Raw genomic sequence first — 25,650 nt, 5'->3', positions numbered from 1 at the left:
ACTTCCAAGGCTTCAGTAAGGGAGGTGCTTGTTCAATAGAGATCAATAGTAAAACGAGTGTCCCACTAAGAGACAAGAACAGCACTCAAGATATGATTCAAAAAATTGTATTGAAACAACAAACAGGCACAAACAAGTCCAACGTTTCGTCCTTTATAGGACCTTCCTCAGGGGCATGCTAGAGAACACTGCCCAAGGAAAACATATATACCCACCACCAACCTGTGCAAGCAATTGAAAACAGCTGTTTATAATTAATATTAAATTATTATATATTTAATTAATAATTGAATTATAAACATCTGTATTCAATTGCTTGCACAGGTTGGTGGTGGGCATATATGTTTTCCTTGGGCAGTGTTCTCTAGCATTCCCCTGAGGAAGGTCCTATAAAGGACGAAACGTTGGACTTGTTTGTGCCTGTTTGTTGTTTCAATACAATTTTTTGCATCATATCTTGAGTGCTGTTCTTGTCTCCTAGTGGGACACTCGTTTTACTATATATATATATATATATATATATATACAAGAAAGAATGACCTAGGCGCAAAAAAAACAGGGAGAGAGAGAAAAAAAGAGAAAAAGAACCATCATAGGGTAGTACGTCAGATAATCAGAATAACAATTTGGTGAGATATGCACTTACAGCAAATTTGATTGGTTTCAGCTTTTATCCACTCTGGGATCAGGACCTCAGCTTGATGATTCTATATATTTCTGCCAGTAACTCTCTGTACTTCAAAGTGACTGCTTTCACAGTGCTTCACAGCAGTTGCGGTGTACCTGTATGTAGTGATTGCGTCTTACAGACGGATCCCATACAGGGATAAGGTAGGGGAAAAAAAGGAAAACAGTTTAGTGTAAAACCTTTTATTTTAAAATTGGTAAAGTATTCAACTCACACTTTGTGAGTCATAAAAAAGCATTTGAGAGTTTCACATATGAGTCTCTCACACTCAGTGGTGGATCGACGCCGGCTCCAAGTCTATCTAACTCACGCAGTCACTTCCGCGTCACGTGACCTCTGATCTCGCGAGATCTCCTCTCTATTGCTGAAAACTCACTGCTCCGGCTCCGTGGTGGAAATCAGCTTGTCAGCTCGTCTCTCTCTGCTTATGGACCGGCCGCCCTACGCGTTTCTCCAATGTGGCTTCGTCAGGGGATACTATTGTGCCATAGTATAATTCAGAGTAATATTTTAATGAATAACTTGAAAGCTACACAACCCACATGGCACTTTACCTTGGTTAATAATTCAATTACTATTTGCACATTTTATAGAAATATGTGATATTTTATGACTAGTTTATAAACTGTAAAGGATTTTAGAATTTTGGGGAAAAAAGATGGCCACTTTGCTTTTACCTCTTTTATTATATTTATTTGAATAATTGAAGTGTCAGTACAATGTTTCAAAACGATAGTTGTAAGATTCCTTATGAAAATGAAACCAGATGCTCCAGCACTTTGGAAAAATATAGCTGTTTAACCCTCTTTGATAGTGCATTACAAGTATTTCATAAACTATAACAAATTGGTCAGTACTGTCCCATATGTATTCCTTAGTTAAATGTTCTATTATTTCACAATGCATTCCACCTTGTTCTTTCATACATTGTTATCATTGTATTATGAATAGAGTAGGAAACTCTTAGACAGAGCATCAGCAAGAATGCCCATCATCTGTCAGAGATGAACTGCAAAGCAATCATTGTGTTTTGTGTTAGTTATGAAGGATTTGATTAAATAAATAGAATATGTGACATGATGTCTCTTTCATCTTTAAAAATATCAGCTCAGAAGTTATGCTTCATTAACTTCAAATGTAGCATGCATAATAAAGGAAGAAGACACTGTTTTCTTTTGATTCATTGTGGAAAGAAGCTTATCAGGCCCTCTTTCAACTGACAGTTTATTAAATAAGGTGAATAATGAAAAGTATTCCAACTGGAACTGATGGCATTTGGCACATGATCAAAAAGTGAAGATGACAGCGTTGCCCCCTATTTTTGGAAGTAATTGCAGAAAAATAGGAAATTGCATATATCATTTATATATTAAATTAACAGAAATGTAAAACATGGACATTCTTTTCAAAAGTACTGTCAGCTAAAAGTGCTGAATTTAATTTACTGTATTTAAAAACAAAAGTAAATATAATGTATGAACCGGACATTTTGCAAAATCAGATCTGAGGAATAACATTTTTATACAAATGGAGTTTAAGATATTCACTTAAAGCATATTTATATATTAAAATGGTGGACAAGTTCACCAGTTGCTACATCTTAAAATGTTTCATTTTGACGTGAATTCGGTTTATTCTAAGAATAATAATTTGATACTGTATATTTGTAACACAATACAATTGAAAGGTGTATTATTATTAGCGATGGGCAAAGTCTTTTTGCAGATTTTAATCTGCCTCAGATTGTCCGGTGTCTTTGCTTTGCGGATTTCCGTGGATCAGAATCAAAGGGGCCTATGCTTTAAGCGTTCATAAAATAATCGCCGGATCATTAAACTCGCCATTTTTTGGAGCGTTGCTATCACGGTATTCAGAAAGCCTCGATTATCTGTGATAGCAAATTTCCCAAAATGGGCAAGTAGCCAGAGGTGTGATGATCACCTCTCTGAAAAGACCTTTCCCGGTAATATCTTCCAGCTGCAGAGAGAGCTGCTCAGAGAGAGCCGCATCTCCCTGCGCAAATCTTGCGCGAAATTAATGTTTTTTAATATACATTTTATTACTAGTGTAGATGAGCAAGGGGTCTCTGGAGCAGAAACGTGTTAATTTGAGGTCCGGGGACCCCCTGCTTCCCGAGACACAGGCCCCGTTATCGTTGGCGGTATCTCCTATGCATTTTATTCTTATGGTCGCGTGACGCGGGACATTTAAATGCATAGGAGATAATGGCACCCTATAAATGGGTTCTTTATCTAGGGTAGCAGGGGACCCAGACCTCAATGCGGTTCTGCTCCGGAGACCCCTTGCTCATCTACACTAGTAATAACATTTATATTAAAACAGCTGCTACCCACAATAAACATTAAAAACACAATGTCACGAGAGACCAGGTTTACACCTTTTTACCAGGATCATTCATTGAGTAAAACAAGATAATTAAATAAATTGAAGTTTATTCACAATAATTTGCATACACACAATGATACACAAAATACAGACAAAAAGAAACACTTACTTTGGGACTGGGGTTCAAAACTAGAAGTTCCTAGGTGCAGGGAACTCAGTTGATAAGTTTTACCCTGACCGGGACTTAGTCCGGAATCCCTTGGAACTCAAATCGGCATAAAATTCCACACTCCACTGGTACGTTCTTTTCTGAGAACTTGGTCCCTCTTGACCGCAAGTTACTCCAAATCCTCTGGAACTCAAATCAATATAAAATCTCAGCCTCATCTGCTACGTTCAATTTTGAGAACTTGGGGGCCAAAAGCTGGACTTAGTCTCTGGCAGGTAGGCTTTTCAGGCTTGAAATTGAAACCGGTTGCTCTGCTACTCGCGCAGAAGCAACTTTCAAAAGCCCACCCATGCTCTTACTACTGGAGAACTACAATCTGTTTGGCTTACAGATTCTTATAGTATTCTGAGTTTCATTCACAAAACTCAGCAGCTAATCAACGTGTGGGAAAATTCCAAAGCAATCAATCAGAGCCAAGACAGCTAGAAATGCCGGGTCAGTGGGAAATCTTAAATAGCCAAAGGACATGCGCAAGTTTGCTACCTTCGTCCCTGGCTTTCTCAATGCCACCTGCTGGGACAGGCTCCACCAGGTCTGGCAGAGCAAGTGGCAGCCAGGACAACTGCCATTGATCTCCAGACCTGGTACTCTGCCTTTCCCCACTGACCAAATGCTATTCTCACCTCTGGAATCCTCTGAGTGCTTTGAACTCCGATGTCCAGCAGACTTACTGGCCCTATGGGTTAGCTCCGGCAGCCTGTTGGGACATCGGTTCTGAATGTTAAAACACATTGCATTTAATAATGTATATTTTAATACATTAAGGTATGTTGGTAATATACTTCTGAGTCTCTGGGTACAGGGGACAGAAGAAGAAAGATCTACTTTTATTTCTACCTGCCTTATTCACCACTCACTATCTATTGGACTCATACTGGACTCTCAGAGTCCCCCCTCAACCGTATATATGGTTGGGGCACCCAAAAAGCCTAGCCTACTGGTTCTGGGTCACCTTGGCACTAGCTGGGGTACCCTCCTTAACACATTCTGTTAATGGACCCTCCTCAAAACCCCCCTGAAACTCATACCCTAACAATCCCTGCTTGCTCGGAAAGGGAAAAGCAACAAAAATTCTTTATCACATTGAAATGGTACAATATTACTGGGCCCAAGAGCTTACTCCCTTGGACATGAATACACGGCTCATGGGGTAACCAAAATGGGCTTAACCTTTATTTGAGAGCCTTTTTACCCCTTTCCGTCTCACCTCCCCCTCAAAATGAAGGCTCTGAGGCAGTCACCATATCAGGTGGCTCCACAAGCCTGGATGTCCTTGAAGCTCGTGGTTCGCTGGGGATGTCCTTTTGGGAGAGTCCATCAACATTACTATCCACACTACCCTTCCTGTGCTGTATGGTAAAGTCAAACTCCTGAAGGGAAAGGCTCCAGTGAAGTAACTTGACATTCTCCCCTGACACCCTCTGTAACCAGCTGAGGGGATTGTGATCAGTGACCACAGTGAATGACCTGCCATACAAATGGTGCTGCAGTTTCTTGAGTGCCCATACAATGGTCAGTCATTCCTTTTCAATAGTGGCATAAGCCACTTCTCTGGGCAGCAACTTCCTGCTTAGGTAGACAATGGGGTGTTGTGTAGGGTACATATATCCGAGAATCAGGCATGATTTCTGGGTGCATTTTTAGGGGAACTGACAACTCGTGACCCCAACAACCTAGGCACATTCTGACAACAATTCCTCCGCATAACCCCCCTTGAAACTCATACCCTAGCAATCCCTGCTTAATGGCATGCCCGGAAAGGAAAAAACACATAAAATACATTTATTAAGTATAGTACATTGGAATCATACAATGTACTGGGCCCAAGAGCTGACTCTCTTGGACCCTTATACATGGATCAGGGGTAACCAAAATGGGCTTAACCTTTATTTGAGAGGCTGGTTACCCGCTACTGTCACCCCCCTAAAAATGAAGGCTCTGTGGCAGTCATCTCATCAGGTCGCTCCGTAAGCCTGAATGTCTTTCCGGCTTTTGGCTCCTTGGGGATGTCCTGTCGGGAGAGTCCATCAGCATTACCATGCTCACTACCCTTCTTGTGCTGTACGGTAAAGTCAAACTCCTAAAGGGAAAGGTTCCATCGAAGTAACTTGGCATTCTCCCCTGACACCATCTGAGCCAACTGAGAGGATTGTGAGTTATCACTGTAAATATCCTGCCATACAAATAGGGCTGCAGTTTCTTCAGTGCCCATACAATGGCCAGGCATTATTTTGCAATAGTGGCATACAGTAAGTCAATTCCCTGGGTAGCAACTTCCTGCTTAGACAGACAATGGGGTTCACCCCCCTTCTCGCCCACCTGGCTGAGTACAGCACCGATGCCATAGTCGGAAGCATCGATCTGCACAAGAAATGCTTGCTGTAATCAGGTGCTGCCAGAATGGGAGCACTAGCCACTGCTGTCTTCAGTGCCTGGAATGCTTCCTCACAGGCAGGAGACAAGGCTACCAGAACCAAGAGTTATTTCTGGGTCAAGTCAGTCAGGAGTTTGACACGGGCAATATACTGAGGGACAAACTTCCTATAGTAACAAGCCATGGCTAAGAAAGCCATGAGGAGTGTAAAGAAATGCTCTAGTACCAGACTAGTAATATAATTAAATCCAGATTTAGACAACATGGATGAATCCATATTCATATAAGCAATTGAATGCGTATTCCTGTGAAGTCTACTCAAAAGACAAGTAATTCCTGAAAACAGGGGACAAGTGAAGTTATCACCAACCCTCTATTTCATTGGGAATGTCCACTTCAAATGAAAATATTTATACTCACAATCACCCACTTTAAAGACTGGATAAGACGTGCAGCTGCTGTCATAGGATCCAAGTAGAGATGTAGAAGTAGTGCACAGCCAAAAAGAGAAAGGAGAGGATCCAATAATACAAAACATAATTTAATGGAGAATCAATGCATAGAGGATAGCCTCCTACGTGTTTCGAACTATATGTTCTTTCTCAAGTAGTTTAAAATAGCAGGTGTTCTTTAGTCTTTCAAGCCTAAATGTTGCGCTGTATTTGCACCAAAAACAGCGTGGTGACATCACGACGTATATCACAAAGCACATGCGCGCCGATCTACACTGTCCCTTGACGTCAGCACTGTTCTGGGGAAAAAAAAACCGGAGCAACAAAAAGGTTCAAAAAGGAAAAAAAGGCAGGAGTGAAGATCCAGAATGTACATTCAAGTTACCAAGTGCTTGGACTGAAACATTGGTAATATATACAGTATATACTGTATATATCACATCTAAATATTATTAATGAGTGCTGCTGTTAGTTTTATACACACTTCTAATTAATATGAAACAATGCATTTATAGTCACACTTTATTTGAAATGAGAATTTGTTCACTTTTAAAAAATGGAGCAAATTTAACTTAATTAGGAAGCTGCAAAATTTGAAGAACCAGAGAGGTTTTTTTTAGATTGTCTAATGAGAATGCTGTTACCATTTGTGAGCAACATTGGGGTTTGTATTCAGTGCCTCAGTTTATTGTTTTGTGATTAAGTTGGGCTAATTTCCTACTGCATCTTCTGACCTTCTGTATGAAGGTGATTTGTATCAATTTAGCGCATGTCAGTGACTTATTTGCATAGCGGTTATAGGATTTTGACACAATATTTTCAAGGTATTAATCTTTGTATATCTTGCGGCCACTGTTTTTTCCTTTTCTCTATATTAATTAAATCTACTAGTTTGGAAGTTGTTTTAAACTAAGCACCAGAGAAAAGGTAGCTTTTTGAACAACAATTACATTTGCATACAGCTATTCACTGGTGGTTTGCACAGTAAACAATTTGAGCAACTGCTCCTTAAACCACCATTGTTTCCCTCACCCTCTTGTGTTTGATGGTTAGTTGTCATAACATTTTGCAAATGAATCCAATATTTGCTCCACTACACAAAATAAGGGTACGGGGTGCCCACCTTCCATGGGTTACAACTGACCTTATAGCAGTTCAGGGATACCTTGTGGAAAAGCTACAAAGTAACTGGCACTACCAAGGATCTCAATCAATATAGATGCCTGCGGAACATGTGCACAAGGCAAACAAGGCACGCAAAAGCACAATATTACTCTGACAATCTCCACCAGAATACATCAAACCCAGCTAACTTCTGGAAGGTTATCAACAATATATTCCAGCCTTCTAACCATCAACAATCAAGTAATATCACCGCGGGGATATTACTCTGACAAACCCCACTGACATTACAAATGCATTCAATGATTACTTTGTGGGGTGTGCCACTAACTTATTAGCGAAACGCAGCCCAAACCACAAACCTGAATCTCACCCTGGGAGTACCCACATAGCCCCACCCCCTCCCAACACTGCCCACAACTTTCAATTTGGCCCAGTATCCGAAGAGGAGATTACACAAGCGCTCCACAAATTAAAACTAAGCAGCCAATGTGGACCTGACTTACTACAATCTAGGTTCCTACGACTTGGTGCCCCAGCCATTGCCAAACCAATTGCTTCCATAGTCAACTCTATCCTGTCTGTAGGCCATATCCCTAAGACCTGGAAAACTGCCAGAGTTGTCCCAATCTTCACAAGTGGGGTCAAAAACACTGCCTCAAACTACAGGCCAATCTCACTTTTCCCAATTCTATCCAAAGTCATGGAAAAATGTGTCCAATCCCAATTAAGCGATTACTATACCAAGACAAATTTCCCTAGCCAATTCCAATCTGGCTTTTGCCCCAAACACTACACCGTAACTACCCTGCTAAAAGTTTGCAATGAAATCCAGTGTGGAATGGAACGGGGACAACTCACTGGTGCAATATTCATAGATTTTGCAAAGGCTTTTGATACTGTTGATCATGCTATCCTGCTTAACAAACTCCAGAGCTCTGGAATAGGGAAGCATGCTTTTAACTGGTTTCAGTCCTACCTATCAGGTAGATCCCAACATGTGTCCATCTCAGGCTCCAACTCCAACCTACTCTTCTCAGTGTTCATCAATGATCTTCCCACAGCTTGTCAGGAAGCCTCAATACACATGTATGCAGATGACACAATCCTATATGCACACAGCCATTGCCTCTCTGACCTTCAACACATACTTCATTCTGACTTTTTGAGACTCGAAAACTGGTTTTCCCAAAACAAAACTGTTTTTAAACACTGACAAGACTGTAACAATGGTATTTGGGACCAAGTCTAAATTTTTAGAGCTTCCAGCGACTGAACTCCAGATTAGAACCAACGCTACCACCACCCTAACCCCAGTCACTAGTTTTAAATACCTGGGCATATGGTTTGACTCCCACTTAACATTCGGGATGCACATTGATACCCTGACAACCAAGACCTGTGCCAAACTAGGGGTACTTTACAGGAACAAATCCTCCCTAAGTCTCCTGGTCAGAAAGCGTATCGCACAGCAGATGCTAATGCCAATTATTGACTATGGAGACATAGTATATGGCTCGGCACCTCAAACCCACCTTCGCAAACTTGACACCCTCTACAATTCAATTTGTCGTTTTGTTCTCCAATGCAACTACAACACACATCACTGCGAAATGCTCAAAGAACTAGATTGGTCATCACTCGAGTCTAGGCGCAAAGTTCACCTTTCCTGTCTTGCCTTCAAATTCTTATGGGCAAGCTACCCAGCTACCTGAACAAGCTCCTCACCCCTACCACATGCAGCACCTATCATCTGAGATCAGACTCCAAAAGACTCCATGGTCCCAAGGCTCAACAAAGTATCCGGACGTTCCTCCTTCTTTTACCGTGCACCCCAAAACTGGAACAACCTACCAGAGACTCTCACATCAACCACCAGTTTAAATTTTTTCAAATCTAAGGCTGTCACACATTTTAATCTGGTCTGTAACTGTTTCATATGCCCATAATATATATTATCTTTAACTGTGCATGCAATGTCTTGTATTATTTGTCTTAACTCTGTGCCCAGGACATACTTGAAAACGAGAGGTAACTCTCAATGTATTTCTTCCCGGTAAAATATTTTATAAATAAATATGCAGTGGAATTGCATACACTCAAACAAAGGTACAGATGTATTAGGTGTTATTGCACCCGGTGGAACATTCCAGCATGGTCACCCCATTCCTTTTCATGGATGTATAATTCACTTACAATGGCGACTGCTCCCGCTGGTAAATTGCGTGTGTCCGGCTGCAATGTGCTAGTGGGAGCAACAATGATTGCTACATCTGTAGTCAAATGTTACTTCTCAAAACACAAGACCCAATATTAGTGGATGCAAAGAAACACCACATACGCAGCAGCAGTTACCATAACAAATGGTTAGAAACTGTCTTACATGTAAAACCAATGCAAAATGATGCTCAAAAAAAATCCTTGTCTAGATGTTCAAGTTACATTCCCTAGAGCAACAAGAAAATGTATTTTGTTCTGTTGAGTGGAAAGCTTTTACCACTACCAAGAGCTGCCACAATCCTTTCCCACTAACAGTCTACTTGGAATGTTACTTGGACTATATTACATGTCAATGGGCAATTATCAGCAACTTGGTATTTTGCTCAGAGGGGACTTGTGGTATTAGCCATTACATTACAGGGATGTTTGAAATGTAAGATAGTTAGTCCTATCAGCACTGAATCCAGTGGAAAGAATATTGTGTTTTAAGGTAATATTCAGATACCTGTACCAGAACAAAACCCTTGTCTATTCAATGTGGTCTGTGCAAGGATTGTGGGATCACTTTCCTATATAAATTACATACAATAATTTAGTTACATATGCAGTGACACAATCTCAAGTGAACGTAGAGAAGCAAGAAACAAAAAAAGTATGCCCAACCCTTTGAAGGTTGTCTGGCATAGTGCTTACTGGAATCATAATATAATCCAAGGAGAAACTTAAAAGCCAAATAAACCCAATAAAAAGAGGAGATACAGTACACACATGTGGCTACAAATAAAAGGTTCAATGTTCGCCCATCAATATGGCACATATCTATGTGCAGCAAATATCTCTCCCCCTCCAACTCCCCGTACTACAAGCCAGACGTCTTTGAGATCCTACAGATAGATGCAATTCACTTCCAAAGCCTGGGAAAAGTAATAATATGAGGGACCTCAACGTCAGAATATGCAGACAACAAGACTACATAACAATAGATGGAAATAACTACATCTTTGGAAATGACACTTGCTGTCATTGCTCTTTGACACTCCTTAAGAAACAGCTATGACAGCACAATAAAGAAGAATGGTAAAGAGCTGCTGAACCTGTGTCATGGTCTAGGATTGTACATCATCAATGGATGGAGGGGGCTCTTTGGGAAGATACACATACAACTCTATGCTGGGCAGCAGCGTAGTGGATTACGCAGTCACCGATATAGGCCCACAAGCCATCAGTTATTTTATAGTTACACCAGCATCACCTACATCAGACCACAATCAAACCATGCTCTGTAACACTTGCCCTGCCACGAGCAAGATAGCACCCCGGTACTGAGGTGGGAAAGTAGTAAACCATGCACCCACAGCAGCGGAAGCGTGCCTAGCAGGTGGATTGTCAAACGTAGCCGGGTCTGGGTTGGAGAGAGTGGGTATGTGGATATTTGCCAAGGTCTTGGAATGAAGAGTTCAGAATTGTCAAATCCGTTAGCCGTGGTCTGGGATTGGAGAGGTCACAATCGTGGAAGTCCGTTTAGCTGTGATCTAGGGTTGGAGAGGTTAGAATCATAGAGGTCCGTATAGCCGTGGTCCAGATTGGAGATATCCGCAAGGTTGAGGGTAAGCCTGGGTCAGTATCCAGAGAGGTTTCAAGGTCAAGCCGGGTCGGTACACGAAGGGCAAAACTGCAAGGTAAACACAGGACAAGGCAAAACAGACGTAGGAGCTCAAGGCTACAACAAGTTATGCTCAGCAAGGTATGAGAGGAACTGCAGTGTTTATGTAGCACACAGGAACCAGTAGCAAGGGAGGTGGAATGGAGGCGCGGCCTCTGTGAAGGCAAGGATTGGATGCAGGAGACAAGTGAGCTAAATGAATACTTGCCACATAGCTAAGGAGCATACAAATGGTGATAATATTAACAATACATTATATTAATATTAATAAAATACAATAATGTAAAGGATATATCAGTGAAGTGAAGTCTTTTTCAAAGTCTTTGAGTGAAATGGACTCTGTCCTTGACTAGGGTAGAATAAAGTCACTCTCCTGCAGCAAGTTATATTCCTATTGATTGAGACAAGAACAGAGACACCACATTGCGCAGTATTGACTTAACAGCAAATGAAGTTCTCCCTTGTATGCCTCTAAATGAAATGCCCACTTACTAGATATAAAGTGGGTCTCATGCAGTTGAGAGAATCTGTATCCTTGTTTCTTCAAATCCAGACGTTCACAGGTTAACCCGAACCCCACGTGTTGATTCTGTCTCTCCTTGATCCTTGAAGAAACTCCGTCTCTGGAAAGTGCTTTCTCCTTCTGTGCTGCTCTCCTGTATGTGCCTCCAGCATAGGGGTATACAAAAGACAGAGGATTGCGCAATACAATAAAAAAACTTTAATGACGCATCCTAGCTAGCTGCAGAAATATACTCACAAGTTCCGTGAGTTTAAAAACAATTCAAACGCCCGACCCGGCTGTCCCACAGCACACCTCAGTCTCTGTCAGCTCCTGCCTCTGGTCGCGTGTGTTTCGCGCTATCCAGACTTGCGCGTGCTGACGTCACTGTTCAGTGAACTGACCGGAGAGTGGATGAGAGTCCTGATTGACGTTCACTTTAGGCTCCTCCCTACGCGTTTCGTGACGGGGAACGTCACTTCGTCAGGGGATTGTGGAGCCTATGCAATCCCTTGTACTTATATAGCTCGTGCTTAACACTTTGTGGGTCGGAACTTACTTAACAATTAAACAATTAAAAACAACACAGATGCATTTACTGCTGATTTGATTGCAGTGGGGTAGAAAAACATCTTAGTGAATTACATTGCCAATAGAATTCAAATACATTATCATAACTCATATACAGTCTGATGATTATGTTGATTTTAGAGTGCCCCTGTGGCCTACAATATGTGGGGAGAACGGGAAGACCCCTTAAGAGAAGATTCGCGGAACATGTGTATAACATCAAAAAGGGTTTGGAGACACACAGTGTTTTAAACCATTTTAAGATACACCATAACATGTTACCAGAGGGTCTTACGTGCATAGGGATAGATAGCCCAAGAGTGGGGATCAGAGGAGGAGATAGATTACAGAAGGTATCTCAGCAAGAGAGCTTCTGGATCTACACTTTAAAAACGCTCTCCCCCAAAGGTCTAAATATAGACTTTGATCTAGCTTCATTCCTATGAGGGCTCCCTCACTCATTCACATACTGTAGAGGTCAGATTACTCATAACTGTTCACCTTCTAAGATTATATTTTATTGTTTTAAACCAACCTGTTCCTCCTTTTATTTGTAACACCATTTGATTTGTAACATCATTTGTCATAATAATTGTATATCAAATCAACATAATCATCAGACTGTATATGAGTTATGATAATGTATTTGAATTCTATTGGCAATGTAATTCACTAAGATGTTTTTCTACCCCACTGCAATCAAATTAGCAGTAAATGCATCTGTGTTGTTTTTAATTGTTTAATTGTTAAGTAAGTTCCGACCCACAAAGTGTTAAGCACGAGCTATATAAGTACAAGGGATTGCATAGGCTCCACAATCCCCTGACGAAGTGACGTTCCCCGTCACGAAACGCGTAGGGAGGAGCCTAAAGTGAACGTCAATCAGGACTCTCATCCACTCTCCGGTCAGTTCACTGAACAGTGACGTCAGCACGCGCAAGTCTGGATAGCGCGAAACACACGCGACCAGAGGCAGGAGCTGACAGAGACTGAGGTGTGCTGTGGGACAGCCGGGTCGGGCGTTTGAATTGTTTTTAAACTCACGGAACTTGTGAGTATATTTCTGCAGCTAGCTGGGATGCGTCATTAAAGTTTTTTTTATTGTATTGCGCAATCCTCTGTCTTTTGTATACCCCTATGCTGGAGGCACATACAGGAGAGCAGCACAGAAGGAGAAAGCACTTTCCAGAGACGGAGTTTCTTCAAGGATCCAGGAGAGACAGAATCAACACGTGGGGTTCGGGTTAACCTGTGAACGTCTGGATTTGAAGAAACAAGGATACAGATTCTCTCAACTGCATGAGACCCACTTTATATCTAGTAAGTGGGCATTTCATTTAGAGGCATACAAGGGAGAACTTCATTTGCTGTTAAGTCAATACTGCGCAATGTGGTGTCTCTGTTCTTGTCTCTATCAATAGGAATATAACTTGCTGCAGGAGAGTGACTTTATTCTACCCAAGTCAAGGACAGAGTCCATTTCACTCATAGACTTTGAAAAAGACTTCACTTCACTGATATATCCTTTACATTATTGTATTTTATTTTATTAATATTAATATAATGTATTGTTAATATTATCACCATTTGTATGCGCCAGGTATTTATTCCACTTTTGTATTATTATATTGTTTTTAGGGTTCACTTGAGATTGCACCCTTAGTAGAATCACCAGGCAGCTTCAGCACACGTTTATATGCACTGCACATATACACATTTGGTCTAGCGCTAATTTAAGTTATCTTTGTTAACACTACATAGCTAAGGAGCGATGCACATCATCACATATGAGCGTCACATGCGAGGGAAATGCGGTGCGTTCGAGGGGGCGGAGCTAAGCTCCGTGGCACATTAGAAGAGCTGCGTATGCGCAAGGACTTGCTCCCCGATTCCTTACATGCTGTTTATTAAGAGACCAACCAAGCACAACACAAAAACCTCTCTCCAACCTCTATAGCCTGAATGCCACCTACAAATGGACAACACAGAGCCTTGCGACATACACAGTACAATTAACAGCCCAGAAGTTGGAAACCTACTCCAAAGCTTCCAGAACACAAACTATGAACATAACAAGCACGGAGTAAACCTGGCAATAAGAAATCTCAAAAAAAATATTCGATCTACAGTAATTGCCAGGAAATCAAACCTGAACAAAATTCAGTTCTATTAGACCAACAAAAAACTTCAAAATCAAAGAAAATGGTTGATAATGAATGCTAATGAACACACTTACAACAATCCCACAACAATAAGGAACCAAAAAGACATAGGGGCCTATTCTAGTAGGTTGATAACCATCAAGCTTTTTTGGCACTTCCCATAGGATTTTGAAGAATTGCAATTCAGAAAACTTTTATAACTTGCAAAACTCGTACGGGAAGTGCATTTTCCCAGGCAGTCTCGCTCCTGCCCAAAACACACTTAGCGGGAACTTAAAAAAGCAAAATAGCACCATTTTGATAAGATCACGCTATTCTAGTAGCCTTGACTAGTAGCAACTCAATCTCCAGCTAAATTAAGGAGCACTATGTGACTATGTGACTATGTGGAAAAAATATATCCAGCACTCAAAGAAGCATGAGACTTACCACAACCTACAGAGAGAATACACCCTGGCACTCTACCTATTGAAGATAAATGATCCAAAGCAGAGACAGACCTTGTGCCAGTAAAGAATGAGCACCCACATCCTGGAAATATAAACAGGCAGACACAGACAGAGGGGCCTATGTTATAAGCAGTCATAAAAAAAATCACATCAAATTTAAAGCAACATTTTTGACAGCGTTGCTATTACGTTATGCAGAAAAGCCTGAATACTAATGATAGCAACAATAACAAAAATGGCGAGTAGCCGGCGCTGAGATGATCTGCCCTCTGAAAAGGGCACACCCGGAGAGTTGATTCTGCTGTGGTGAGAAAGAGCCGACTTTCTCTCTGCACAAATGTCGGCCGAAATAAAAATATTTTAATTTAACATTTCTTACTAGTGTAGATGAGCAGGGTGTCTCCCTGGAGCAGAACTGCATTGATTTGAGGTCCTGGGACACTCTGCTTCCTGAGATACAGGCCCCGTTATGGGGTGACGGTATCTCCTATGCATTGAAATGTCCCGGTTTACGTGACGTGGGACATTTACATGAATAAGAGATACCGGCACCCTATAACGGGGCCTGTATCTCGGGAAGCAGGGGGCTCCGGACCTCAAATCAACAAGGTTCTGCTCCGGAGACCCCCTGTTCATCTATACTTATAAGAAAATGTAAACTAAAATATGTAATAAAATAACAATATACAAACAACCTCCTGTGCCCCCACATAAAACCATTATTATTTTTTTAGACAGGATTAATACCACAGGCCAGTGGGGTCCCTGGGTTGTCCCCACAGGTGTCCGTGGGCCTCACAGGGCACCCTGGGGGGTTACCACGGGTGTCTGGGGACCATTGGGTGGTCCCTGAATGTGTCTGGGTGTCCCGGATCATTTCCACAGTTGTCTGGGGGCCCTCTGTGGTTTCCACTGGTGTCTGTAGTCCCTGGGATTGTCCCTGCGGGTGTCTGGGGCCCAGTTAATTCCATGTGCGTGAATATGGGCAGGGTGGCACAATGTTTTGGGTCATTATCCTTGAAGAACCGATGATCTGATGGGAACTGAGCCTTAATATGGTCAGCTACGGTCAGCAATGGAGTCTATAATCTCTTCTTGAAATTTTTTTTTATCCATGATTCCTGTAAAGAAAAAGGGATATAATGTTATACAGTACATTATTACGGCACATAAAATGTAATTACCAAAAATTATAAACTAAGAATTACCGTCAAATATTATTATGGACCCTGGTCCTAGTCTTGAGATAGCCCCCCGCACATGGACCTTGAGTGTGTGCTTGGGACGTGGCTTCAAGGATAGATGTTTTTTTCTTTTTGACAAATCTTTCTTGGGCATCTGATATCAAATAAGAAAATGTTACATTGTCAAGTTTCCTCACTATCGATCCAAGCTTGCACTTGTTGTACTCTCTTAATCTTGTTGGGCTCTCTTATCATTGGATACACTCTGTTATGACAAGATAGAATTGTACAGGTACTGTTAACTCGCACATGTGCATACTGAACAACAACACTATTGCATTATACAATATTGAAGCAAAACACTTTATTTGACACGTCTGTACCTCCAGCCCAATTCACGTCATTCTCCTTATGCTGGACTCAGACATTGTCAGGTTATGATCCTGCTGCAGAACTTCTTTAACTGCGGTAGCACAAAGTTGATCATTTGAATTGCTGATCTCATCCATAGGCCGCTTTGCCAGTTTGCATACGTATTTATCACACGACTGAAGTTAAATATGACAATGGATAAACATTTTTTATTTCTACATAATTGTCCCAAAAATTGTTACAAGAAAAAAGGAAGAACGGGAAGAGGGAGGGGGGTGAGGGAGAAAGGAGGAAGAGGGGATGAGTGAGAAAGGAGGGAGAGGGGATAATCGAGAAAGGAGGGAACAGAAACAATAATTTTCTCATTCAATTATATAGTTAGACTGTCTATAAAATACAATATTTACTCTGTTCTGACACAGCAAATCCTCTTTATAACGTTAGTCTTTGCATTGGCATGATAGCAGACACAGCTATGAGTGACGCCGAGGCCTGTTCTATTTAACCAGGCTTGTATATGGTTTATTTGTTGTTCTTTCAGATACATCTGCCATATTTTCATGCTCATCTCCTTTGAAATAACTGTTATGGGCATTTTTGCTTTTGAAAAGAAATTAAACGAAGCACAGTGAACATACAGTAAAATACAGTATGCACAGCATTTGTCATGTAACATTAATGTTTACTCCCTCTTTTAACACCTGTACTATCGAGTCAGGGATACAGTGCATAAAAGGTCAACCAAAATGGATGTCTTCCACAGTGGCTGATCTGTCTCTGAAACAACTGCTTTCTGTCCAGGCACTGTATTGTGCTTAATCTTCTGACATGGATCAGTCCCAATTCTACACACGCAACAAACTGCTGTCCCTGAGAATAGAAAGAGAAATGCAGCAGCTGTCTGCGTGCCAAAGGGAAAGATGGCCAGAAAGCCTACGGTGCTTAAAGTAAGGCACTAGAAGTTCCCAAGGCAAAACATCCTGGACCGGGCTTTTGCAGTGATAAAATTGGAAACGTCATAAATAAGGAAATTGAATGGGTTCAAGCGAACGTTGCCAAACCAGACGACCATCGGTCTACCCTACATGCAGATGAGCAAGAAGTCCCCAGCCCCACCAATGCACAGCCAGATGTCCACCTGAAAACAGAAACCGAACCAGACATCCCCTGCAACACTGATGGACAAGCAGATGGCCCACTGACAACTGAAGCACAACAAGATGTCCCCTGTCATACCGATGCACAACCAGACAGACCTCTGACAACAGTTGCTGAACCAGACATTCCCTGCCACACTGAAGCACAAGCAGACGACCCTCTGACAACTGAACCAGAACAACACTTCCCCTGTCCCACCGACGTCCCCCTCTGATTACCCAGCCTCATAGAGAGAGAGCACAATTCCACCCTCACACCTTTTGTGAGCCCGAGCTCCGTAGTTTGCATACTGGAATCTTTAAGTGACTACGGAAGAATTTGCAACACAACACGGCAATACAGGGAAAGAATGGAGGCAAAGTTGGATGAACTTTTGGAGAGAATTTAGGTAATGGAGAGGGGCATGGGCAACATTGACAATGACATTGTTGGGCTCTATTATTTTGTTTCTGTCCCTCCCCTGTATGTCCAATGCAGAAGCAGGAAGTTGACCTGGAAGAACGCCATCCACCACCTGCACCTTCTTCTTCACCGGAATTGGCCTGCACTCTACCCTCGCCCCACTGACAGAAGCACACCTCTTCCACCAACACCCGCTGTATCCAGAGGTGTACTGGTGCAAATGTGAAGCCCCACAGACCATCCATCTTTGCCCAGTGAATTAAGCACACCTGCTGCACGACCCGTAGCCCCAGGAGAGAACAGTGTAAGGATCCTCGCTCCTTGCGGCTCCCTCTCCTGCTGCCCTCACACTTCCGGGTCGCGCTCGTCACCAATACGGGCGGCCGTGGACCCAGGCAGCCATTTACTGGCGCTGCGTGCCTGAATTTACCCCTGATGACGCGGCGCACACTCCACAATCTTCCCTGCCTCTTCCCCATCAGGCTCTTCCCCGGGCCACTCCTCCGCTCCTCCCCTTGCTGTGACAGGCCCCAGCTACCCAGACACCTTTCCCCTATCAGGTCCTTCCCCGGGCTGCTCCTCCATTCCTCCCCTTGCTCCGACAGGCCCCAGCTTCCCAAACACTTCCCACCTATCAGGTCTTTCCTCAGACCACTCCTCCGTTCGTCCCCTTCCTCTGATAGGTCCCAACCCCCTATTTAGTCTCCCCTCACCATTACCTCCTTGCTCTGCATAGCTTCTGTACCTTGGTGCTGTCTGCTGTCTGCTGTTGCCTGGCCCCATTTGTCTTTCAGTCCCTGTTCTTGTCCCTGGATATTTTGCTGACCTCCCTGTATATTGACCTTTGTCTTTGGACTTCGTTTACGCTGCTTTCTGTTACCCTTGGACTTGGCATTGGACTCTTTATCTTGCAGACTTCTATATCCCTTGGACACGGCTTACGGACAATCTACTTCGCTGCTCTCTCCACTCCACGACCCAGGCTAACGGACACTCAACTACACTGCTCTCACCATTCCACCACCATTGGCTTACGGACTATATCTACCACCGCTGGAGTTGGCAGGTATGGTACTATCTCTATTGTTGTTACCCAGACCATCTACGCTACTTCCACACTCCGGCCGTGCCCCTGTTTACTGTTAGGTGTGTGGTATTATCCCTTTACACATCAGTCCCGTGGTATCGTCTGGCTTGTGGGCAGGCCGAGCATTACATTATGCAGAGCCCAACAGACCCAGACCCCCCTGAGGTGGAAGATACCCTAACCACCATCTCCAAACAGTTTACCTTTTTGGACAACCAGGTTACTGCACTTAACCAACTGGTTGCTACCCTAACCTCTCAGATTCCCCAGCTTAATGTTTCCAGCTCCGTTATCCCTCCCACTGTCTCCCGTGAAGGAACGGGCCCTTCAGAGTTACGAATCCCTACGCCCAACAAATATTCGGGAGACCCACTTGGATGCCGTGTTTTTTTAAATCAGTGCGAGATACAATTCGAACTGTCACCCTCTCGCTTCCCCACGGATCGTACCAAAGTAGCTTATGTTGTCTCCCTTCTTACTGGGGACGCCCTGGCCTGGGCTTCACCTATCTGGGAGCTGAAGCCTGAACTCACCAACAACTTCCCTAACTTTAAAAGAGAATTCCGTTTAGTCTTTGACACCCCGGGACGTAGTGATATGGCTGCTTCCTCCTTGTTCCACATTACGCAGGGTCAGAGATCAGTGGCACGTTACGCTCTGGAGTTCCGGACTATCGCGGCTGAGACTGATTGGAACGATGGGGCACTCTCTGCGGCGTTCTGGCAGGGACTTTCGGAATCCTTAAAGGACGAGCTGGGGGCTCGTGAAAGGCCATCCTCATTGGAGGCCCTAATCGCTTTGTGCATCAGAGTGGATGAAAGACTTCTGGAGAGGCGGGCTGAACGTCAACGTCTTCGTCCTTCTGTTTCTTTATCTTCTAATTCCAGGTCTCCTGCTCCTGTTCTACCAGCATTGGAAGCTCCGGAACCCATGCAACTGGGCAGTCATCTTCTTCCTTCCATGGAGAGAGTACATTGGAGAAACGAAGGCCTGTGCTTCTATTGTGGATCTCCTGGGCACATCCTGCTGCGTTGTCCCTTGAGGCCGGGAAACGCCAGCACCCAGTGAGGTACGAGGGAATCTCCCTGGGTACCATCTCTTTTGTTCCCTCTTCCGCGCAGGTCCTTCCCAAATGCCTCCTACTGCCTGTTCTTCTAAAGTATGCCAGCACCCAAACTCCCGCTCTGGCCTTCCTCGACTCTGGTTCCGAAGGGAATTTCATTAACCAGGCTTTTGCTGTCCAGCACAATTTTCCACTCCGGAAGAAGGCCTTTCCAGTCGGATTGGAGGCTATCGATGGACGACCCCTGCAGCCAGCTTTTATTTCTTTGGAGACACTTCCTATTGAGCTTTCTCTGAAGGATGGACATTTAGAGCTCATTTCTTTTGATGTCATCCATTCCCCTTCGGTTCAAATTATCCTGGGTTTACCAATGGCTGCAACTACACAATCTCATCATTGATTGGACTGCCGAGTTTCCCGTACAATGGAGATCCTCCCAGGTGGAATCCTCTTCTCCACCCGCTGCGGTACTGGCCGTGTTGGAGACCCGTTCCCCGCAGGGCGCCACCTTACCAGATGTTTATTCAGATTTCCTGGATGTATTCAGTAAGGCCAAATCCGAAGAGCTTCCCCCTCATCGCTCTTTCGACTGCCCGATTGACTTAATTCCGGGTGCCCCCGTTCCTAAAGCCAGATCATATCCATTGTCCCTGCCTGAGACAGAGGCCATGTCCGAGTATATCACAGAAAACCTTCAAAAAGGGTTCATCCGGTAGTCCACTCTCCCGCCGGAGCAGGATTCTTCTTTGTAAAAAAGAAAGATGGGACGCTTCGCCCGTGCATCGATTTCCGTGGTCTAACCAAAATTACCATCAAGAATCGCTACCCTTTGCCTCTTATCCCGGAGCTCTTCGATAGGGTACAAGGAGCGACGATTTTCTCCAAACTTGATCTACGGGGGGCATATAACCTGATTCGCATCTGCAGTGGAGACGAGTGGAAGACCGCGTTTAACACACGCAGTGGTCACTATGAGTACCTGGTGATGCCATTTGGGTTGTGCAATGCCCCTACAGTCTTCCAAGACGTTATGAACAAGGTTTTTCGTGATCTCTTGAATTCTTTTGTAATTATCTACTTGGATGATATCCTTATCTTTTCCAAAACCCTCGAGGAACACATTCTCCATACCAAAATGGTGCTCTCTCGTTTACGGGCCAACAAGCTCTATGCCAAGATGGAGAAGTGTGTTTTCCATCAATCATTCTTGGGATATATCGTCTCGGATCAAGGGTTCTCCATGGATCCAGAGAAACTCAATTCTGTACTCGAATGGCCACAACCTAACTCTTTAAAGGCGATCCAGCGTATCCTCAGCTTCGCAAATTATTATAGGAAATTTATTGCTGGGTTTTCTACCTTGGTGGCACCTATTAAGGCCCTTACCAAGAAAGGGGCCGATCCTTCCTCTTTGCCATTGGAGGCCAGCCAGGCCTTTGATTCCCTTAAAAAGGCCTTTGTCTCGGCCCCCCCATTCTGCGACATCCCGTTCCCACCCTCCCCTTTACCTTGGAAGTTGACGCCTCCGACGTGGGAGCCAGTGCGGTTCTCTCTCAAAGAACCACCCCTGAAAATAAACTACACCCCTGTGGGTTTTTTTTCTAAAATAATGTCTTCAGCAGAAAGAAATTACGACGTGGGGAAAAGGGAGATGTTGGCCATCAAAATGGCATTACAAGAGTGGAGACACCTTCTGGAAGGAACCAAGGAACCCATTCTGATCCTGACATACCACAAGAATCTTTCTTACATTGAAGGTGCTCGCTGTCTTGGGCCTCGTTAAACTCGTTGGGCGTTGTTCTTCTCAAGGTTCAACTTTACCATCTCATATATTCCTGGGATAAAGAATATCAAAGCAGATGCGTTGTCCCGTCAGTTTATCACTGAGGAGAAGTCACAGGAGGTTCCGGAAAGTATTCTGTCCCCCCAATTGTTTATCTCTGTCGCCTCTTTTGACATACTAGATAAGATTTTGGAGTCTCAAACACAGGTCCCCGAAGGGCTAGAAGTACCTGATGGTCGCCTTTACGCAGCCCCACGTTTTCATCCCAAGATTCTTGAATGGGGTCATTCCTCCAGATCTGCTGGCCCTCCCGGGTTTAAGAGGACTATGGATCTCATTCGGTGAACTTTCTGGTGGTCCAATATGATAAAGGACATTAGAGCCTTCACCTCCTCTTGCCCAGTCTGCGCACAAAAAAAACTGTCGGTCAAAAGCCTTCTGGTCTTCTAGAACCTCTCCCAGTCCCGGACCGTCCTTGGAGTCACATTGCCATGGACTTCATCGTGGATCTTCCCCCGTCTAATGGTATGACTACTATTCTTGTAATTGTGGACAGATTCTCCAAGCAAGGTCATTTTGTTCCCCTCTAGTGTATACCCAATTGGTTGACGAGCGGTTGATGCGTTTATTGAGAATGGTTCGGATTTAATAGGTTGCAATTCTTCGCGTGTCCGCCAGATGGCAGATATTCATGAATTGTAATGCGCATGCGCTTCAGTAATGTGTCGACTTGCAGGTGTTTCGTGTAAAAAAAAGATACCACAGTGTGCTATTGTAACTTGGCCTTGAGACTGAAGGAAGAGGTTGCAAAAATTTATCAATTTAGGCTTTTCATATTAAAGAAAGACAAAGACCAGTTTTGGTTACAGTATTCTCCAGAGAGCCGCCGCCCGCCATGAGTGTTCAAGTGCAGCCCGCTTTCCAAAAACCCGACAGAAGTTACGCGTATTTGATATGGGCCGCGATTAATGCCACAGAGGATAAGATGGCAACAGTTAGTTGTTCAAATTTATCAGTATTTTATCGAAAAATATGACTTTTACAAATTTTCGCCAGCTCCTCATACGTGGAAGCGTGCAATAAGGAAAAGGTTATATAGCGATCCCTGTTTTTATCGTATTGAGCCACAATTTGTTGGAGGGTATTGGTGTGTATCACCGTCTTTTTCCTATATCTATGATCATGATGACGACAAAAGGCGAAGGGTCGTGTTAAAACCAACTAAGAAACGACAGTCGCTGCCAAGCAATGCACCAGCAACGGCTTCCAATGACGGTCCCACCGTCAGTGATAAACCTTGCTGTCTATCCAGCAAGCCTGAGCCGGATTTCGTGTGCAGTTTCGATCAAGCTTGCATGTACCTAAGCAATTTCCAGCCTCATCAGCTGACTAGAGGTGGACTAGTCCCGCTGCAAACTATCGACGTGGATGATCAAGAACACTGGACTGGCAGTGGACCGGCGCCGGCGCCAGCTGAATGGGAAATTCTATGGTGAGTATTGTTTGTATTGTTGCCGTATTATTTTCTGTGTATTTTGACAATGCAGTATCAATATCGGTGCGATTCGAAAGTCAAGCGATTCTCCTGTAAGCAATATCATTGGCTGAGCGGCTTCTACAGTACTGTACTGCAGATACTGAACAATTGGTGGAACGCTAGGCGCATGCGCATTGGAACCTTCTTGAAATGCATATGCGTGTTATTACATCGACGGTAGGCGCGTGCGCATGTGAACAGGAGATGACCCCCGAGAAAATTATTGGTGGGACTGGCTGGGAGCGTCTTTAGGGGGCTGACCATTACAGTAAAACTTTTCTTTTTGTTTTTCCTCAGAAAAGAAAACGGCTAATGGAGGGATTTCGATGGATAATATCGCTTTGTGTAACAATGCCTCCACATTGCTGAATCGGATTTAAAAAAACATGTACCGGAGTCTACAGTTTAGCGGCCGAAGTTATTGATTAGGATAGAATACTGTAATACAGTACCTGAAACAGTATGCTGATGTTTTCCGGCCGTACAGTACACAATACTTTTTTATATACAGTACAGTATACTGTGTAATAAACCCGAAAAAATAAAAACTATGCATTTATTCTACATGTATCACATACATTATGTGTCTTCTACAGTATACCGTGCCAGTACAGTACAGTTTGTGTCTTCTATTTTTTTTAATACTCATACTGAGCATGCCTACAGCAAGGATGAAGAGGAGCACAGCAGCGTTTCCCAGCAGCATTCCAGCCAGTAGATCGCCAAAAAATGAGGGTAACTCCAAACAGGGATAGGTATTAAAAAAGGGATTTAATGGTAAGTTACAAAGAACAAACAATGGTAGGAACGCACCTACGCGTTTCGTCCGTAAAGGACTATCTCAAGGTGAGCATGCCTACAGTATAAAGTGCAGTATGCCTCGACATTCTAGAAACACTGTATTTTGTTACAGTAGCAAAGGTGCCAATGGAACAATGTAAAACAAATCAACATGTTCTTTTATTGGTGGAGTAAGTACAAAAACATTTATTTACAAATACTGTACAATGTACAAACATTTGAAGTGCACAGCAATTCAAAACATCAACAGGTGTATGGTTTACTGCTACAGTTGTGAAAACATTTATGTCAGTCAGTATGGTTTACAGTCACATGTTTTAAAAACAAATTCTTTTTTCATAAAATAAACAAAACGCAACATCTCCTTTATTAAAGAACGGCAAGTCAAAACATATACTGTACAGTGGGATGGTGTGCAAAACAGTCTGCACCAGTACAGTCCTTGAGGGCAGCAAACAGGGCAGATTTTTCAGGGTAACCTTTGAAAACCGTGCCTGTTTGCGGCCCTCAGGGACTGGAATTTTGCAGGTCCTGTTTGTGTGGACAGCAAGTTAAAACATTTCTGTATAAATACAAGTAAAAAAACACACAACAACATCTCTTTTATTTAAGTACAGCAGGTCAAAACTTGTACAGTACAATACAGTTCAGCACAACAGTATGGTCTTACCTGTGATTAAAAAAAACTTTAGTCATAAAATACAGTATACAAACGAAACATCTCCTTTATTAAAGAAACATATACAGTACAGTGGGATGGTGTGCAAAACTGTCAGCCAGACCTGCACCACTACAGTCCTCGAGGGCAGCAAACAGGGCAGGTTTTCAGGACAACCTTGAAAACTGTGCCTGTTTGCGGCCTTCAGGGACTGGAATTGTGCAGGTCCTATGTGTGTGGAAAGCAAAGTTAAAACATTTCTGTATAAATACAAGTAAAAAAACACACAACAACATCTCCTTTATTTAACTACAGCAGGTCAAAACATGTACAGTACAGTACTATACAGTCCAGCACAACAGTATGGTCTAAACAGAAAGTCCTGCACATTGTCCGTCCATGGCCGATTCCTTGCACGGCGCAAAACGCCATTAATGCAGTCTCGAACGCCTTTCATTACAGGATCTGTAATTGGATAAAAGCACCGCATTTCATCCAGATTGTTCTTTCTTAAATTGGCAGGAAGCACCTTTTTTACGCGATTTCCTTCGTTGTTCACTTTGAAGGCCCAGTCGCAGTACAACGAGTAGGGAACATGGTGCTTAAAAAGTAACAAGGCATACTTGTGGGGTGCACCAGCACTCTTCACCCTATACTTCTCCCTGAGCACCGGTGGCAGATCGCACAGGGTGATGTCGGGCACCGTATCGATGCGAGCGAATGTAGGTCTTTTGGGAGCGGGTGTGCTTGAGGCGACGGGCGATGGTAGGTTGTCTGGGAGGAAGCTTCCCTCTGGTCTTGGTCGCCGTGTTTTCTTCTGGCGTGGTC

Source organism: Ascaphus truei, chromosome 1 (genome assembly GCF_040206685.1).
Source record: "Ascaphus truei isolate aAscTru1 chromosome 1, aAscTru1.hap1, whole genome shotgun sequence".
NCBI lineage: Eukaryota > Metazoa > Chordata > Amphibia > Anura > Ascaphidae > Ascaphus > Ascaphus truei.
Note: the sequence above shows the minus strand (reverse complement) of the source record.